Consider the following 21,148-nt stretch of genomic DNA (forward strand, 5'->3'; position numbering starts at 1 on the left):
TTGCTTTCAACATTGATATACAAATATCTGTTTGCTTTCATATCTTTTGGGTATATGTCCAGAACTGGAATTGCTGGATCACATACTATTTCTATGTTTAATTTTTGAGTTTTCTGTGTTTAATTGTTTTCCATAGTAGGTGCATCATTTTATATTCCCACCAGCAATGCATAAGAGTCCTAATTTCTCCACATTCTGGCCAACAGTGGTTTCTTTCCTTTTTTGTTTTTGTTATTCTTTTTTCAGTAATAGTAATCCTAATGAGTGTAAAGTATAATCTCATTATAGTTTTGATTTGCATTTCCTAATGACTACTGATGTTGAACATCTTTTCATTTACTTATTGGCCATTTATATATCTTCCTTGATATAATGTCTATCCAAATCCTTTACTCATTTCGAAATTAAGTTATTTTCTTATTCTTACGGTGTAGGTGCTCTTTACATATTCTGAATGTTAATCCCCTAGCAGATTTAAGATTTGCAAATTTTTTTTTCTCATTTTGTGGGTTTCCCTCATACTCTCTTGATAATGTCCTTTGCTGCAAAAAGTTTTAAATTTTGATGTAGTCCAATTTATCTGTTTTTTTCCTTTGTTGCTTGTCTTTTTGGTCATATCCAAGGAATCATTTCCAAATCTGATGTCATGAAGATTTTCTCTTATGGTTCTTCTGTTTTTTCTAATAGTTTTATAGTTTTAGCTCTTACATTGAGGTTCTTTGATCCACTTTTTGTATATGATATAGGTAAGGGTCCAACTTCATTATTTTTAAAAATATTTTTTTTATTTAAGAGAAAGAGAGATAGAGAGAGAGTACACAGGAGAGGGAGGAGGGTCAGAGGAAGAAGCAGACTCCCCACCGAGCAGGAAGCCTCATGCAGGACTTGATCCCAGAACTCTGAGATCATGACCTAAGCTAAAGGCAGATGCTTTTGCCAGATGCTTAACCAATTGAGCCACCTAGGTGCCCTCAACTACATTATTTTGAATGTGTGTATATCTAGTTTCCTCAACACCGTTTGCTAAGAAGACTGCCCTGTCCCCATTGAATGTCCTTAGCAACCTTGTCAAAAATCATTTGACAAAATACATGAAGATTTATTTCTATTCTGTTCTTTGGTCTAAATGTCTATCTTTATGCTAGTACCATATAATTTAGATTTCTAGGCTTTGTAGTAAGTTTAGAAATTAGGAAGAATAAGACCTCTACCTTTGTTCTTTTTCAAGATTATTTTGGATTTGGGGTTCCCTTGAGATTCCATGCATTTTAGGATGGGTTTTTCTACCTATTTCTGCAAAAATCATCATTGAGGTTTCAATAGGTATAATATTGAACCCGTACATAGCTTTGAGAAGTATCAACATTTAACAGCATTATATCTTTCAATCCATGAGCACAGTATATCTTTTCATTTATTTGTGTCTTATTTAATTTCTTGCAGCAGCATTTTGTAGTTAGCAGTGTACAAATCTTTTGCTTCCTTGGTTAAGTTAATTCCTAAGTATTTTATTCTTCTTCACACTATTGTAAATGAAATAATTTTTAAAATTTTCTTTTCAGGTTGCCCATTGTTAATATGTAAAAACAAATTATTTTGTTCATTTTGTATCCTGCAACCTGTTGAATTTATGATGTCTTCTGGTTTTTCTACACATAAGATCATGTTACGTGGGAACAGAGATTATTTTATTTCTTTGTTTCTAATTTAGATGCTTTTATTTCTTTTTCTTGATTCATTGCTCTGGCTAAGACTTCTAATACTATGCTGAACAAAGTATCAAAGAATGGACATCTTTGTCTTTTTTTTTTACCTTAGAGGAAAAACTTTCAGCCTTTCATACTGAGTATGATGTTAGCTGTGAGTTTTTCACATATGACAATGTTGATTACTTTAATCTGTCAAGTTTGTGGTAATTTGTATGCAGAAATATAAAACTGATATAATAAAAAAGAAAACACTATTAAAATAAACTAAAACATAGAGCTGGAGACTGTGTGTCTATTATCTCTTGTTTAGAAAATCTAAAGAAAAATTTAGATGAAGTGATGTCACAAAATACTAAGTTTATCAAGGGAAATAAATTTACTTTTACACATAAGGATAAACTTCCTCTTGGTATTCAATAGAACATGTAAGTGCAGCCTAAGTATTATGCTTTCCAAGTAGGTCAGTTTAGATAAAATATCTTACAATAGTATAATTCTATCATCTTGGCCATTCTACTCAGCATCTCTACCTAGAAGGTAGGAAAAGGATGTCCTCACTCTTGGAACACTATGTATGTTGGGCTGGGTTTGGCCATATAGACAGTTATTTTTAACAATTTCCTGTTTTTCCTATCTCTCAAAGAGGTTAGTTGGATAGGACAGAGTTTAACAGCATAATGTCTACATACTCACACATATATATCAGTCTCCCTGTGAAAATACAAAATGTATTACAAGTGCATAGACAGGCTTAAGAAAGGATTTATGCTTGCACATTCTCTCATTCTCTCTCCTTTGTCTCTTGATTTAACACTTCATCTTCTTCCTAGTCATCCATCAGAAGATTTATGTCATGCTATTGGTCTGTTGAAGATTCCTTCTTTATCAAGATCTGATGAGGATCCAGGAAGTACTTTTTTTCTTCTCACTAATAAATATAATGTGTTCTCTTTTTTTTTAAAGATTTTATTTATTTGTTCATGAGAGACATAGAGAAAGAGAGGCAGAGACAGAGGCAGAGGGAGAAGCAGGCTCCATGCAGGGAGCCCGGTGTGGGACTGGATCCCAGAACCCCGGGATCACGCCCTGGGCTGAAGGCAGACGCTCAACCACTGAGCCACCCAGGGGTCCCTATAATGGGCTTTTTAGAAAAGGACAACCATTTGACTACATATATATGGATTGAGGAAAAGTGTTATGATGACTCAGGAAAAATATAACTACAATATAAGATTTATCAACTAAATCCTAGGCTTTCTTTCTTGTCTCGTTTATTACACCTGCTTTTTAAAATTTATAGTCTTTAATGTCTGAAGCCACAGCCTTTTGTCTCTAACCTCATCACCCTTAAGAAAAAGGACCCTGGACCCTGATTCTGGGCTCAGATCCTGGATACATTATGTATTGTTTTTGTTTTTGTTTTTTTTTAACTTTATATGAGTTCCTTAACCTATCTACCACTCTCAGTCATATGAGATTTCAAATTGAATCTAGAATCTCTGCTTTTGAATATCCATATCAACAAATTTAACTAAGTCCTACATTTTATGTCTTTTAATCTGATCCAATATCCATAAGGATCTATTCCCATACCTGTTCCCTAAGCTTATGACAATACAAATTGGCAAAATTTTCAACTACTTCGGTATGGTTTCTACTTACACCTAGGTTACTTTTTTTTTTTTTTTTTTTTTACCTTACTCTCTGGAGTAAGAGTCTGATTATAGATCTGGAAACAATGGGAGGTTATGGAGCATGTTTTGAAAAGGATTACCAATCCCCTGTAATTCAAGGACTTCAAGAAAAGCCATTACAGATTCCTTAGGTAGGAGATTAACTTTTTCAGATAAGCGAGGAAAAGGTGCTTCTATAGGCAAAGGAGGCTCAGAATTACTTAGGAATCAAGTTGCTCAGCTCTATTAGAATCTGGTCTGTATAATCCCACCCATATTTTCAGATAAAGCCTCCTTGCTATAGAGTGTCCTAACTTTAACATAAGAGATCTTGTGAAGTTGTAAATTTAATTAAGTTTTAATTTAGCCAAAAACAGTTTTAGACTTTGGTTTTAGACTTGGTTTTCAGAAATCCCAGTCCTATAACTATAGGACATAAAGGTTCATTTCAGGGCAGATATAGATAGAAGTAGTTTCCTGTCTTATCCCTGACTGGGAAGTACAAATTCTGAACCCATTGTTCACTTTCTGGGCAAGGTCCTCTGGTACACTTAGAAGCCATGAACCAAACTTACCATCCTTCCTTATGTTTGCATAATATCCTGTGGCAAAAATTACCCAGTCACCCAAAACCATTCCTTCTATAGACATTTGATTACAGGTGTTTACAGGTGATATTTTAAGTAATGTTTTTGCCATGTATTAACCATGTGCACATTACCACTGTTCCTCGGGTCACTAATGTCTTGAAATATAAGACCATCGAGTAACAAATTCCATGTAGCCCAGAGGCATTGCAGTGTACCCTTTCAAAAAGTTCTGTTCCCCTAGAGCCTTTCTGGAATGAATTCTTCTATAATTTAAGGTTCAGTCAGAGTAGAACAACAGTTGAGAGTGGTATCATAACAGACCAATGATAGGGAATACACTGTGTGCGATTATGGGCGCTAAGGAAGGTGCTGACTCTGTATCTTAGAAGAGCGTGAAATCACTGTAGGGCGCGTCGAGAAGAAACACGAGGCCAAACTGGAGCCCACCGCTACCCACCTCCGCCCCCGATCTCCCGTCTTAATGGTGCAGCGAGGTGCAAAAGAACCGGATGCTCCTTATCTGGCGCACAATTTGAAGAAAGTAAGAAGTGGATACAGGGGGATTCAGAGTGTCTGCAGTCCCGCCTGCTGCCCCCCCCCCCCCAATCTTCGGTAAGACCGAAGGTCAGCCACAGGGTGTGCGGGCTGCGGGGTGCCTGCCCTCTCCACCGCTGCCTCTTCTCCTGGCTTGCAAATCGCGCACGAATCTCCCTCTCCTGTGGCAAAACTTAAATTGAAAAGGAAAACGAGGAAAGTTCTTCCACTTAATTAAGTTGATGACGTGCAAAGCAGGTGGATATTATTATGAGAAGCTACAGAATTCAGCAATTCTTTGAACAGTTTGGGGCAGCCCCGGGGGCCCAGGGCTGACCCCAGGTCCTGGGATCGAGTCCCGTGTCGGGCTCACTTCAGGGAGCCTGCTTCTCCCTCTGCCTGTGTCTCTGTCTGTCTCTAATAAATAAATAAAATCTTTAAAAAAATTCTTTGAACAGTCTGGAAATCAATCATATTCCATCCTAATTATTTTATTTTGACCCATTATCTCAGCCCTTAGGTCTTCAGTTTGTAGAGTTATATTGCATTTTGACCTGTTGCTTAAAACTGCTAAAAATTCATACGTTATGTGTGGGTTTAATTTCCATTAAATTCGTTATTATTTCTCTAGGTCAGTTTCCATAGTGCCTGGATTTGATAGCATGTTTGTTTGAATATCATACATCCCAAATGCAAGGAAAGTGTGAAAAAGAGGAGATATAAGTAAAACTCAAAGTGTGGACTATATAATTTACTGACAGTTTCACTTATGTCAATTAAGTTCCAAAATTAGGGCTTTTCATCATTAGTGCTCCATGACTCAATCCCATAATAACTAACAGCTCATGAAGTCTGACAAATTTTTTTTGGGGGGGGGGTTCCCTAATTTTGCCAAATCTGAAAGCTCCATCATTGGAAGAAGGTTTTTTTTTTTTTTTGAAGAAGTTCTTGAAAGAGAAAATATGTATTGTCTAATGCCAGTATATATTTGACATAAAAATTGACATTTAAGAACTTGCTCTGCTAGTGTAATTTGTATGGAAATAAACAGAATGGGAAGAAATCAGAGAGAGAGAGACAAACCATGAGAGACTTTTCACTATAGAAAATGAAGTGAGGGTTGCTGGAGGGGAGGTGAGTGGGGTAAATTGGGTGATGGACATTAAGAAGGACACTTGATATGATGAGCACTGAGTGTTATATGCAACTGATGAGTTATTGAACTCTACATCTGAAACTAACGATGTACTATATGTTGGCTAATAGAATTTAACTTAAAAAAAGAAATAACAAATAATATTGTAGCAGGGAACATTCTCTGTCTTTAATCTCATTTAACATGAAAGCTGTGTTTTAAAGGAAGTCAGATCTTGTCCCAATTGTTGTCAGCAATTCCTGCCAGTACTACATATCCAGTATTCTGCTTGAGTTTATTTAATGCAAGAACTATGATGTTGCTGACTGTAAAATGCTAATTAATTTTTTATAGCATATCCAACCAGCCATTTAAAAACCCTCTATGCTAATCTAAAGGGTTTAAGGCCTGTATGTATCTTAACTTGTATTCTACGTAATTTCACCTATGTGATAATTAGTTATTACCACAGAATTAACAAAGAGACTGAAATACTATGCTGAAAAAGAAGTTATTGATTCTAGTTATTGATTTCTATGTTTAGAAAAGTAAGTCAGAATCATTACATACATTTATTTATTTTTAAAGATTTTATTTATTTATTCACAAGAAACACACAGAGTGAGAGAGAGAGAGGCAGAGACACAGGCAGAGGGAGAAGCAGGCTCCACACAGGGAGCCCATGTGGGACTCGATCCCAAGACTCCAGGATCACACGCTGGGCCAAAGGCAGACAGACGCTCAACTACTGGCAACCCTACATACATTTCAATAAGACCCTATCCCATAGCCAAATCTTCAATATCTTTCAAGAGTAAGAATTTTAAAATTCCAAAGAGCATCCTATCAGAATAGTCATTTTCTGTGCTTTTAAAAATTATTTTTTAAAAATTCCTTTAAAGTCTTTCTTCCATCTTTTTATTTCCATTAGAGTTATTTTCCTTTTTCTTTTAGATTCTTTTTCTCCTTGGTATGCTAACTTGCACTCATTTTTTCTTCTGTTTTCTTATATAATTTTTACTTCAATTGTCAAAACACATTAAATATTATTCTCCACCTCTCTTCATTCTTATTCAACTCCAGGTAGAAATGAACATTTCCTTCTTTGTTCTCTCCTGTGCATATATTTCTATGACAGGCTCTATAATAATTTATTCCTCTTATTTCTTTACATCTCTGTCACTTCCACTATCCTAAAAGCGCTCTGGAGTCAGAGACTATGTTTTACTTTAAATCCCCAATGTCAAGCACATGATCAGTAAAGTAGGCGGTGACTGAAGGATGGATCAGTGGATGAGTGAATAATAAAATCAAAGTACCTTAGGAATCAGAGACTGTTTTTCTCAATGCAGGAAGAGTGTCATCAAAGATGTATTTGAGCATCCATGAAGCAGAGTACAGCAATGTTTGCACAATGATTGGGAATAAAGTGCAAGAGAATGATGGCTCTGTGTGATCAATGCCTTAGGTGTCCTGGTATTGGTGCAACTGTTCATACTCTGAGTGAATGTGAGACAGAGGAACAGACATCACCTTGAATAAGCAGCACGTTTTTGTAGGGTTGATTTAATATTTATCTCCTGAAGCTGTTCCCTTCTGTTCACTGGGAATGAGCCATCTTCTCTATGGGTTAAGGAAAAAAAATCATACAAAAGTTTGAGAATCACTGCTCTGTGGTTTAAAACCAACCATAAGTTAAAATATAAATAAACTGTACATGAGACCAATTTAAAAACATATTGCCCATGATTCATTGTCTGGCTTCTGCTCCCAAGGCTGACGGATGTTTATATCGAAGTGGGGAAGAATGGACATGTGCTCACATAGTACTTTCTGGGCTTTCCAGGCTCCTGGTGAGACCTTCAGGCATATACATAGTAAGAGTATGCATGTAAAGGCTTTTCCCGATTACTTCCTAGAATAGCCATGGCTGCAAATGTTTGAGCCATTTTTTGTTTCTCTTTTAATATGTGGCTAAATTGAGAAATATGTTAAGAAGGGCTTCTTTTCTTAATTCACTCATCAGTATTGTAAAGCAGTTTTTGTCTCAGCTGCCTATTGTAGCAAACAAAATTTCTCAATTTCATTTTTCTTAATTTTATTGCTATATTTCTATTGGTGATTCTCACTATCACTTGAAAAATCCAAGGACTTTATGTTGTATCTCTCGGAGATGGATTAAGCCAACCAAAAATGTATACATTGTTTTGTAACTTAGAAATACATCTAAAATTAAAATTGACTTGGGTAGAGGAAGAATGTCTCCAAGAGGCCTTGTGGTTTCATTATGCAAAGGGAGGATGAAATTGGTATTTTGATTTTAAATAGGATACACACACACACAAACACAATGTGATGCAATTTCATCCTTTTCCTGAGAATGGTTCAAATTTCTAATATGAAAGAGGCATTAAGAAGTATTTAAAAAAAACCCTCACATATAAAAATAAATATATGATTCTTGACCTAATCACCCTCAATAATTTCAGACTTGATTTATCTTATTGTTTGCTACTTGATTTTGTGCATATGAATAAATGATTTAATATGGGGGCCAGTGTGAATTCCTCAAATTGTTTCCATAGACAAATGTATCTAACGCAAAATCTTTTTGGCACAAAGCCCATCTAGGCAAAGACTAAGTTAAATCTATTTTAAGGAGAATTCTGGTCTACAGAGACTTTATTACATTGAAGTTACTATGCATTTTTAATTAAAAATAATTTTCAAATTTTTATGATATCCGTAGGGTGCTATAAAACCAGGATTTGTAATCACCAAGATAGACACTTTACCATATGGTTTCACATAGTATTATGGCTTTGTAAGTAACAGTTTTAGCTTTAAATATATGTTTGTCAAATATGCTGAAAGGACATTATGTGCTTTTTGCGGGTTTAAGGAAAGGAAAACCATGTTAATTCAACACTTTTTACATATCTATATCTGTTTCTTGCAATCCCTGATCCTCATTAATGGAATGCCCCGAGGGGCACTTAAAAGCAACTAAGCATCAGTTGAAAATGCATTATGACTTTATTTTCTTCCCAGAAAAAAAAAAAAAGTCTCGATCCATTTCCATCCTTATAAATTATAAAGTGCTGCTGCCCTTCGCCGAGGTTTTAACGGCACTGAGGCAGAGTTCTCGGCTTGTCAGGTATTAATAATGGCTCTGCCTGTCTGCCCTTCAGCTGAGACATTAAACTGAGGTCTCATCCGCTTGCCTCTAGTGGCTGCTCAGGTGGAGTTAAAGATCACATCACGCTTTTCTGAAAGAAGCTGGGGCAACTTCAGAGCCTTGACCTTCATTTTCAAAACATGTAATACACAAGGCTGGGGGTAAGTTATTGCTTCATAGCGGAGGCTGCCAACTTGATTTTCATGGGCTGAGGAATCCTCAGAATCAAAACAATGAGTTTGAATTTTATTTTAGACTATTTTGAAATTATGAAACAATGCGATTTCTTTTCATTCTATTTTCCAATGCCGTAAGGGGAATAGGCATATTGGTAATTTGATGAGGAACAGCTCTTCCGTTATAGCTAAATTTTAGATGTGTACAAAAATGCTCTTAGAGAACCCATTACCTAAGTAATATAGACTTTGTAGGGAGGAGGCAGAAAAGACCCCATTGGTTAGAGACCAGGTGTATATTTCATACACCCAACATTAAACCAGAAGCCTTAGAAGCAGGCGAAATGGTCCAACATCCAAAGGAACATTCCCATGTCATTTCGCATGAATTTTGATTATTTCTATACTACTTGAAACAAGCAAATGTACTCACTTAAATTTTACTTGAGTACGTAGTAGTATCCATTATAAAAGTAACTGATGGAAACAACCCAAATTTCTATCAAGGGACAATAACAACAACAACAATAATAATAAACCAAATGTGGTATACACATTGTATATGTGGTCATACAATGGAGTATTGTTCAGCCATAAAAAATGATTACAGCTGAGTGAAGTAAGTCAGTCGGAGAAGGACAAACATTATATGTTCTCATTCATGTGGGGAATACAAATAATAGTGAAAGGGAATATAAGGGAAGGGAGAAGAAATGTGTGGGAAATATCAGAAAGGGAGACAGAACGTAAAGACTGCTAACTCTGGGAAACGAACTAGGGGTGGTAGAAGGGGAGGAGGGCGGGGGGTGGGAGTGATTGGGTGACGGGCACTGGGGGTTATTCTGTATGTTGGTAAATTGAACACCAATAAAAATAAATTAAAAAAAAAGATAAGGGCCTTTGAGTAACCTAAAAAAAAAAAAAAATGATTACAGATACATGCTATCAGGTAGATAAACCTTAAAGACTTTAATACTAAATGAAAGAAGCCAGACACAAAAGGCCAGAAAGTAGATGATTCCCTTTAAAGACATATCCAGAATAGGCAAATCTAGAAAGCAGAAAGCAGCTTCATGGCAGTCCGGGGCAGGGGGCAAAGGAGCATGAGGAATGATTGCTTAATGGGCCTGCATGCTGAGGCTGGTGTGGAACTAGGCAGTGGTGCTGGTTGTACAACATTGTGAAGACTAAATGGCATTAAACCATATGTTCAAAATGGTTAAAATAGTAAATTTCGTGTTATGCGTATTTTACCACAGTAAATAAAGGGTGTTAACATAGGGTCAAAAAAATAACTGGAATAGACAATTTGCATTTGAAAATTAGAGTGAAAGAGGAATTACCAAAATAACTCAAAGCACACTCACTTGGATTACATGAAGAGTATTTCACCTTCCCAGAATATAAATTAGATTTAATTTTCTTGACTACTAAAAGTGAGAAACTAAATGCTATTGCATGATTGTATGACATGAAACAAAAATGGAAGTGACCACCAACTCTATCTTACCTGCAACTTCAATAAATACCTTGAAAACAGGTGCCTTTCCATTTCATGCTCTCCTCACCTCCCACCCGGCTATGTCCAACAAAGTTCTCACCACATGTTGTTCGAGCGAGGAATGTTAAAGGTACAGGAAGGAATGATGGGAGACACTAGCATTTTAAAAAGAACAACTCTATCATTTTAAAGAGGCGTCTTTTAAATACAACTCCAAAGGCATGGAATCATAAAATCAAAGAAAGATAGATTTCTCCAAATACTCATGATCTCAGAAAGACATACCATCAGACTCTTTGAGGTACCTCAGGAGAAATACTTCACTGATCTATATCAAGTAATATACTACACTCTGCTTTGTCACCCAGTACAGCAAGAAATATAAAACATTGTTTTCAACTTGATAGAACAACACGTTTCAGAAGCCACTGAAGGAAAGTGTGTATGTTTTAAGAATTTCTTCCTTAATACCATTGTCCCTACCGTGGCTTCATAAAGAAGTCAACCAGCTTAAATTTATGACTCATGTAGCCTTCCAGGCCACTTCATTAAACTCTGTTACATGATCACCATGCAAGAGATGGATCCCACTGGAACTTTGGACACGAAAGGAATGAAAAGTTGGTTGAAATAATTCAAAGACAGTAGACATAGGAGGAGGACAGAAAGATATAAAAGTTATCATGTCTGGTTGTCTCTAGATGTCTGTGCAACATTTGATTTGGAAGCTATGAATTGCATTGAATTCTTCTAGCTTCTGTGTTAAAATTTTATAATCATATGACCAGTAACATGTCTTCTCCAAGGACCAGACCTGGGTGATTCTGAGCAGAAAGAAGGAAATAATTACCAAACATTTTTAGAATGATTTCCTCAAGGGGAAGGAGTAGGGAAAGGATATGAGAAGACCACCTCTGTAAAACTTGGACTTAGCTTCCGGAATTGAAGTGATAACTTTGACAGCCAGGTAGCTATTTCCAGTACATCACAGCTCTCCATAAAACTCCCTGTGTAACTGTTCAAGGTGAGAGGCTGAATAAAAATCTATGATAAAAAATAAAGCTAGACGAAGGGAAAAAAACTTTCTGTACAAACGCATTTTAAGTACACTTATTAGGGTAAAGTAATTTTTACTGTAAATATTTCATGCTGAGTCAGATTTTTCCAATATATGATCTCCTACCTGGAAATAAATTAGAAATTTTTGAAGGCTGCATGAATATGTTCAAGCCACTGGCAGAAAAATGTGCTAATGGTGCTTTAAGAGACTGAATAACTGGCAATTTTCACAAATGCTTAATTCAGCCTGGGTGTACAAAGTGCCGACTCCATCCAGTCAATGCAATCATCAGGTAAAAAGAAAAAAAAATCAATTACATTTATTAAAAACATTTTAAAAGGTAAAATTGATTACTTTGGCATCACATAACCAAATGTATTAGCAAACTGATGAAATTCCCTGTTTTCCCTATTTTCAAAAACGTTGGGAAATACGTAACGTATAATATGTTACCCATGTTTACGCAAATACAAAAATATAAATACGTACATCTAAACTAGTATGATGAAAATCACCCAAAAGTCATATGGAAATGTGGAAACTGTGGTAAAACGAAGTTAATTAATAAATTAATAAGGAGCATAGTTACTTTTCTAGAACGCCGTTAGCACAAGGGAATGATGTAAGATGCTAGGCACTTCCTTATTCTCTTTGAATATATGATAGCAAATGTAATAGCTAGTGTGTATTGATTAACTATAAGTGTACCGCCTCACTTAATTTTTAAAACAGACCAAGACACAGAGACATCAGTCGTCTTGCTGGAAGTCAGGGAATCTAGCAATGTCAGAACATGGATTTGAACCTGCGCTGTCTGAAGTCTGAACCTGTGCTCTGAGCTTTTATTCCACCCCTATGAGATAGTTCTAAAAATACGAAGCTAGATGTGTAAAGAATTTGCAATACATTTAACCCAAGTTCCTAACTGACTCAAGTGATGGGGCTGATTACTAAAAAAAAATCACACTTTTTGTCTTTTCCACAGCCTCCCCTAAAAATTTATAAACTTAAACATACGATATATGTGATCAGGGTTCAAAGTTTTATTGGTTGAGGATATTTAAAATGAGGCCTCAGTCTCAGACAAGTCAGGGGCCCCTTTCTAATCAAATCCCAAAATGAAGATAGAAACATTTCATTTCTTTTCAAAGTGTTCAATGAGAACACAGTGTCTTTGTGGTGCTGGCCTCAAACCGGTACCCACAGATCACCTCACGCAGAGCGGGCAAGAAGCGGTGTGAGAAACACAGGCTTGAAAAGGAATAAACCCATCCTGCTCTCCAGGATGCACGAATGTCATCTGAAATTAAATTGATGCCAGATCCTCTTTCTTTCTACTTCTTCATTTTTTTCACCTTCTCCATTGCTTCATTATCCTCCAATCCAGGAGGAGCCAGGACACAACAGCCGTTAAATGTCTGAGGTCTATATGTTAAAGACTAATAAAACTGGGGGAGAATTGGTTGTTGAAATAAAAAATCTAAGTGTTATTCTTGATTTCACCACCTCTATATTGCTTTGATTCCTTGGGAAATCTTTGAATCTCTCCAAGACTCTTTCTTTCTTTGGAAAATGACAGTAATTGTACCCACTCTGAGTTTATGTGAGAATCTAATGAGATAATGTGTGAGGAAATGCTTTGTGGATTGTCCAAGCTGCTCTTTTGGTGAAAAGGTTTGGTGACAACAAACCCCTTCTAAATACGATCATAAATCCAAAAAGCCAGGAAAGCCTTGAAAAATAGTGTATTTTGATTTTCTTGATCTTATTACCAGTCTAAGAAAGTTGTGAACCCAAGTGAGAAGCATGAAAGAGACAGACACAGAGGTCAGGGTTAGGGTCTAGCCTGAGAGGACCAGACCTGAACCAAAAGGAGGAAGGTTAGTGAGGATGGAATATCCCATGATCGCTGACTCGGCAGGCCTGGCTGGCATGCTGGGATATCTTACATAGATAGAAATGTCATTTTTCCATTTCTTTAAAGGTTCTGAATTTCTGACACTTCAGATATGAACATATTTAATTATGCATTTCAAAGGTAAATTTGAATGTTTTGAGTAGGTTAGTCGTTCTTTTTTTTTTTTAAGATTTATTTATTTATTCATTCATGAGAGACACAGAGTGGGGGGATGGGGCAGAGACACAGGCAGAGGGAGAAGCAGGCTCCATGCAGGAGTCGGATGTGGGACTCGATCCTGGGTCTCCAGGATCAGGCCCTGGGCTGAAGGCGGCGCTAAGCCTCTGAGCCACCCGGGCTGCCCGGTTAGTCATTCTTACAATTTTTATCTATTATGAATGCACTAAAAACTATCTCTTCTATAGCAATTTTCAAATGAGTTACTATATTTCTACAAGTACATACACAAATTTCTCAAATACACAATCATTGTATTAACATTAAAAAAATATTTAAAAAATCAGAATGTTTCATCGATGACTTGCCAAATTTCTCATGAATTTTTTTTTCTTCAATGGCTTGTATACCACCAAAACATACATGTGAAAGAACATGAGGAAACAGTAAGACTAGTTCATCCACAAATTCATCTAGCAACCATACTAACCATTCCTCTAAGAACTGTGACTAAGAAAAATCAGAAAAAGTTCTAACTTTCAAAAGGTTTAAATATGAGTGTTCATTTCACTCCTAACAATAAGTAAAGGTCTGGCCACTATTTTATTAGAAAGGGAAGACATAATGCCTATGACATAGATTTAAGAAAGGAACAAAATGAGGAAAATATATAGCAGTTAAACAAAGCACAGGAGAATTGGAGCTGTGATTCCATATTTCATTTTCAAAAAAAGAAGACCGAATATCCTTTCAAGTTTTGTTCCCCTAGGGTCTCCAAAATAGGACACTGTATTGAAATCAGCAGGTCATGCACAAGAAGACGGTTTAACTGCTAATTAACATTAGATGATATACTGAGAATTACATGCTAATTAATTCTCCGTAGGTCTAAATGCCCTTTCTTCTATGTCATTTTCAATGAACATATTAATATGAAGACTAAGGTAGCATGTCTGTCACATGAATTAGTAATCAATGAAAATTGTGTGTCAAAAAATTAGACATATTAGGAATTTTTTTTATAGAGATGGCCAAAATGTAGAAAATTGCTCACTGGTAAAAAGCTCACAGACATTAATATAAATGATAGTGTGGATATTTTGTAAAACATAAACGCATAATCATAAGAAAAGGGAATGAAAGTGAGAAAGGAATTTAAAATCTAAAAGATCCCTTTTTATAAACCTTTAATTAAAACAGAGTTGGACAGTCTACAGCCAGAGCATTGTGTCAGTGTGTCAGTGTGACCCAACTATGCCTCTGTGAGTGGTTTCATGAAATCCCTTTAAGAGTGCTTCCTACAGCAGCCCCTTTCAGCCGCCCCCAGGGTTGAAGACATGGGTGAGGCTGAGTGGCCTGTTGGAAGAACATGATTTCCTCTGGGGTAAGTAAAGGATGTCCAGATAAGTTGGGTTTTGGGGAGTAGCCAAAGGTTGAGTAGTTTCAGTATATATTCCTTCCAGAAAGCTCAGTATTTTTAATTGTGGTCACCATGTCTCGCTGGTTTGCTGATACCCTCCACCACTGCTTCCTCTGTATTCTTCTGAGGGTAAAGAGGTGCACCTGTTTAAGAAACTTCCCACCACAAATAAACACTATCAAACAGATTTTAAAACCTTTGTGGTCGATCCTTTTGTAAAAAGCCTCACTATCCATCGGTCTTTAGATGCGATTTGTCTACTTATTTATTTATTGCTTTCATACATTATTCTATTTGGTCTCCAACATTTAAAAAATACCTAAATATTTTACAATCATTAAAGCTGGCTGGAGAGCTTTAAAAAAAACATTGTTGCAAGAGAGTTTCTAGCGAAAGGCTCCCTTTTGGTGATGTAAGGTTGAAATGTGACTGAATATAACAATTATAATTTTTCACTTGCAAAATAATTCATCTCTTGAGTAAACATTAGCTGTGCATACATTTTTTAATAAGGAGAAAATATGCATAGCAACTCAGAAATGATAATGTGCACCCAATAATGCATATCACACAAGGGAATGTGATTGTTTTGCTCTGTATTGACAAGTTTTTTTTTTAATAGCAATTTAATTTAGAAAGGTCAAATTAAATCTCCACAAATGAACATACATTTTATTTTAACTAACAGAATTGGTACATATTCAAAATCAAAGTGAGTTTTCATTGGTAATATTTATAAAAATCGTCAAGGTACATAATGATAGAAGGCCTTTGAAGGTTGAAAGAGCAAAGTTTTATGACTAACACTGCAATATAATTGTTTTGTGATATTGTATAAGTTTCTAAATTTCTGTCCTTAAGATTCCACGTATGCAAAATAGACATAATAATACTTGCTATAATACAGTGGTCTTGTGAGAATTAAGTAAGAAAATGTAAGTCAATTATCTAGCATATTGCCTGGCATATAGAAGACAACAAAGGTTAGAAAATAGTGATTATGATAAAAATAAACGTATTTTTTTCTTTGGTCAATGGTCCCATACATTTAATTCCACATTAGGTTTGACCCAGAGGTAACTGATACCATTACAGAAAAGTAATAAATAAATAACACTAACATGCAAGGCTAGTACCATGAAAGGAATCACAGGTCCTAGTCAGTAGCTGTGAAATCTCAATCAGTGTTTAATATAATTAGCCATGGCTAAGAAATCTTAGTTTAGTCCTGGTGTGTCAATAAAAGTTTACATCTTTGGGTGTTTGTTCCCATCGAGAAAGGAAATGTATATTAGTTAAATGCATATGCATAGGTTTTTTGGGCCAAACTGTAGATTCTAGTCCTAGCTTTAACATCAATATCTGTATAACCTGGAGCAAATCACCTGTCTCTCTGTCTCTCAGTTTCCTTAGTGATAATAAAGGTAGTGTATGCTTCATAGGATTTTTGAGGGTATTAAATTAATAGGATTTTTGAGGGTAATAAACATTTAGAATAGTATCTGGCATGAAGTAAGAAGTTGATTTATTATTATCTATAAAATAAAGGTAAGCTGTAGGTATCAAAAGTTTCCTCTAGCTCTGAGCTTCTATAATCACATGATTTGAATTCTATTCTCACCCTTACCCACTAACATGAATTTTCCTGAATCTGAGAGCCCTCTTATCATTTTATTTCCTTTCACATTATTCTCTTTCTAAGCCTGAGGATAAGTATTAGACATAACTGGTCTATCTTAACATACATATTGTTTCTATCTTAACATACATATTGTAGAACTAAATATGTATATGCTATTCCTGAAAATTGCCATGATTTACGTATAATCAGCCTATTGTTTTTAAAGCATCAGTTCTACTACCACAAAATTTAAATATACCTCTACCAGCAAAATAGAATAGTACATTATTTCATTCTCCTCTCTGTGACACTGAACGAACTAACATGGAATCAAGAGAAGGAGTACTAGCTGTTTCAGGAAATTTAATAGCTCCTTAGTGTATCCAAATGCCCCTTACATTTGTTATATTCCCATGCATATAAACTTTTCCCTAAAATTTTATCTTGACAAAGTTTTCTTTTAGTCTTAGCAACCTATTTCACCATTGAATAGGAGATTTGTGCATTGCAGGGAATAGAGGATATCTCAGAGAAATCTGGGGACAGGTATGAAACAAAGGAGTGATGTTTGGAAGAACTTGCTAGTAGCATAGTGTCAGCAATAGTGACTATGAATTTAATAAACGCATTAAGCTTTTTCCTAATAGTGATTGATCAAGTCATGCTGTTTTCTATATTCCATATTAGAAGCCATTGGCATCAAGATTCTCCGTGTGTTTTGTACTCCTTTCCACTCACTTCATCCATTCTGATAAGACTTGTCATCTGATTTTCTTGCAATTTGCCCTCCTTGGTGGCCCATTTCTCATCTTTTGCCCAAATATATTTTGACATATGTCAGGTTATATCATTCATTATCACCACAGCAAAGGTCTCACTCCATGCCCCTATGAAACCTTCATTAAATAGTTTGGAAAAGGTAAAGCAGAAAAATGATGGAGGCTTTCACTTTATGAATCATAGATTACACAGCCACGTGTACACATGATGCTAATTATATGTCCAGTATGTCCTTTCTTATATATTTCAGTATCTTACCTGCATATGCGCTAAGAAATATAAAAAGTTTTAAAGCTTACATTCCTTTTTACATTTATATGTACTCTCTCCTAAAGTTCCACTAACATAAGAGTAAAGGCAAAATTAAATTATAAACATATAAATCTATCCACAGGGGAAAACGAGTGAGTAGAGGAAAAAAACAAAACAAAACAAAACAGTGGATAAAGTATTTAAAGACATGTTCACAGGTTAGAAAGCAGATGGAGGAATGGAAAATGCCTCATGATAGAGGAGGAAGCTGCAGTATAATTACCCATAGAGGAATGTAACTGTGAGAAAAGAATCAACTTGCAGCTAGAACCCCAGTAAGGCAAGAAATAGTTATGAAGCTCAGAACAGAAAGCTGGTAAAAAATGTAGGTAGAGTCAGGTAATTAATACACCCACCTATGCCTCACCTCTCAAAATATACATATGCAACACTGTGTTTTGTTCCTGGAAAGAAAAATTACACTGACTTTTTGGTCTCAAGGCTTCTAGGCTCAGTAGAGCGTTGAGGTACGGGGCCGAAAGGAAAATACATAAAGGTCTGGTACTGAGCAGCCCCTCTCAATGTACACCCTCTGTCCTACATATCAGAATACTCACTTCAGTATAATCTCAAGCAGAAGTTTGAAGAATTCCTATCTTGAGAAACTCAAGTATTCCAAGTATCAGTATTGGAGACTCTGACCAATGGTCAAGTTTGCTCATCCCTGAATCATCCACGGTAACAATGAATAAGCCCGGGTCATTGAAGAAAGAATTTAGCCCAAAAGCCAGAGGCCAGAGGACACAATAGAGGAAAGAAACTTTGTGGAAATAGAAACAAAGTAGGGAGCAGGAAACTTAAGTGTATAATTAGTATCTTCAAAAAAAGAAGATAATTCCAACCATGAAATGAATACAGAGTGCTATTAATTTAAGAGAAACAATGAGGCAACAAGAAATGGCCCCTGAAAATTAAAAACAAGATCACTGAAATTAAATATTACTACTACTGATAATGGCAATAGAAAGATTAGGAGATTCATAGAATCCCCCTAAAAGCAGAATAAAACCAGTTTTTAAATGTTAAAAGCAAAATTAAGATATGTTTTAACTATTTAATCAGAGTATCTAAAATCCAACTAATAGAATAAAAAAATACAGAAAAATAATCATACAACAAAGTTTCTCATAATTGAAGGTTTTCTTCTCTGAAAGTCCAAATACTTATTACCCAACACCTGGAAAAGAGGCGGATGGTATGGTGGTTATGCACATGGAGTCTAGCGCCAGACCGCCCACATTCAACACCCATCTCCACCACTTGCCAATTGCCTAACTTTGAACAATCCACTTGATGTCTTTGTGCTCTCCTTCTTCATCTGTAAGACAGGGTGGACATTGATAATATCTAATTCCTAAGGGTATTATGAGGATTAAATTTGTTGTGATTAAATTATTATAAAAATGCATACAAAGATTATGAAGTAACATCTTACAGTAAGTAAAGAATCAATTATTATTACTGTTACCATAAACATTTGGGGGGGGGTGAGAAGAGTTTGCATATAAAGTGTCAGGAACTGGAATGGTATCAGTGTTTATAAACAACACATCAGAAAAAAAATTAAACCACACTCTCATAAGTTTGAGGGGAAAATATTTTCAACTTAGAATTCTCTAGAAGCCAAGCTAACATTTGAAGTGTGAGGGATAGGACAAAAGTGTTTTTAGAACTTCAAAATTATCACGTTTTTTGTTGTTTTGTTTTAAACACCCATGCATTCTTTTTCAAGAAAGTCCTGGAAGACATGCTATCTCAAAATAAGGAGATAAATGAAGAAGGAGGGATATATTGAGAGGCCAGAATCAAGATCTCCAATAAGAGTAGTAAAGGTAGTCCCAGGATAGTGGCTGTGCATTAGGTCCCGAAGGGAAACCAGTAGAGACTCATGAGTGAGTCAGATGTCTATCAGAAGGAGATTGTTAGAAAAGTAAATAGAACCTAGAAATTATTTCATGTCTTGGACCACTTGGAAAAGATTGTGGAGTCTGAGTATTATGGAAGATCCACTGTAAATAAAAGATAAGTGAATTTTAAAAATACACAAATGTTAATTGCCAAAGAAAGAATCATATATACAAGAAAAGTCATACTGTGTATCTTGTCCCAGAATTGAATCCCACTTACAAAATTATAGTAACATAAGTATTGAGGATTTATTTAACCAAATCCCTGTTTAACTCTCCCAAAGAGAGGAGGAAGTGGTGAAGAAAATCATTATCTCCCATAATAGGTTGTTGTTGGCTAATGTCTGACACTGAGCTAAGAAGGCAGGAAAAAATTAGTATTTAGAAACAGAATGGCAAATAACATATAAAAGCACTAAACACGATAATATCTGTTGCTGGGGTAGCATGACAGAGGTCAGGGAGAATGGAAATGTGTTGTTAACAGGTTTTGTAATATAACTTGAAATTTTAAATTATGTACCTGGAATAAATGATACGGTGACAGATTACTTGTAAAATAATATTTTATTGAAACCTTCTGTACTCTCCGATGTAAGTCTACTTCAACTCTAGAACCCTCTCATCTTAGCTAAAGAGTTCATGTATTAGTTTTGCCATCCCTATCTCCGACCAGCTTTTAGGCTTCAGATTCTCTCCTAAATTCTCTTTTCTCTGATTTTAGGGCCTGCCAAAGACCCCGTGGATTATAACAGCAGGTCTTTCCCACTAATGCCACTGGCAGAGATGCCCAAAATATGCCTGATTGATTGAAGCCTGGTTTGCTAGTCCCTCACTTTTGGAACACTAAATTCCTTTGCAAATTAAAAACAAACACAGCTGAACTATCTTATGTTTAATTTAGCCTAGGCCAGATTAATGGAACTTCAGGCAGTTTGGAACCCTTAGGAACTTTTCTAGGAGAATTATAGGAATATACATATTAGCACCAAACTTTCTTCTTTAAATCATTATTTTAAATACCACATTTATGAATTCTAAGATGTTTTATGGAGGTTAGGGGAGGAATTGATAGTATAGAAATGTAGAGTGGATAATAAGTAAAATGGATTATTGTCACAAAGAAGTCCCTTTTTTAAAAAATCACATCAGAAAAAAAAAATCACATCAGAGTTGCCTACAAATTTCTGTCACAAATAATTACTAATTACCAATACACGGTTCACATACATACATATATAACATTATTTATCTGGTGTAGCTGAAATGACCGTCCCTTTTTTCCCCTCCCCTGCTGTATTAAACACATTGAAACACTTTTCTTGGGTTCCAAAGCTACAGATGCAATGTACAGCTTATTTCGTGGATATGGCAATGTTTAAGACTAGCTGTATAACATAATCTTCCCCATGACTTTGCACGAAAAGAAAACAACAAACAAAAAACCCAAAAACAGATGCCAAAGTCCTCACCCTATT

This window comes from Canis lupus, chromosome 8 (assembly GCF_048164855.1).
Source record: "Canis lupus baileyi chromosome 8, mCanLup2.hap1, whole genome shotgun sequence".
NCBI lineage: Eukaryota > Metazoa > Chordata > Mammalia > Carnivora > Canidae > Canis > Canis lupus.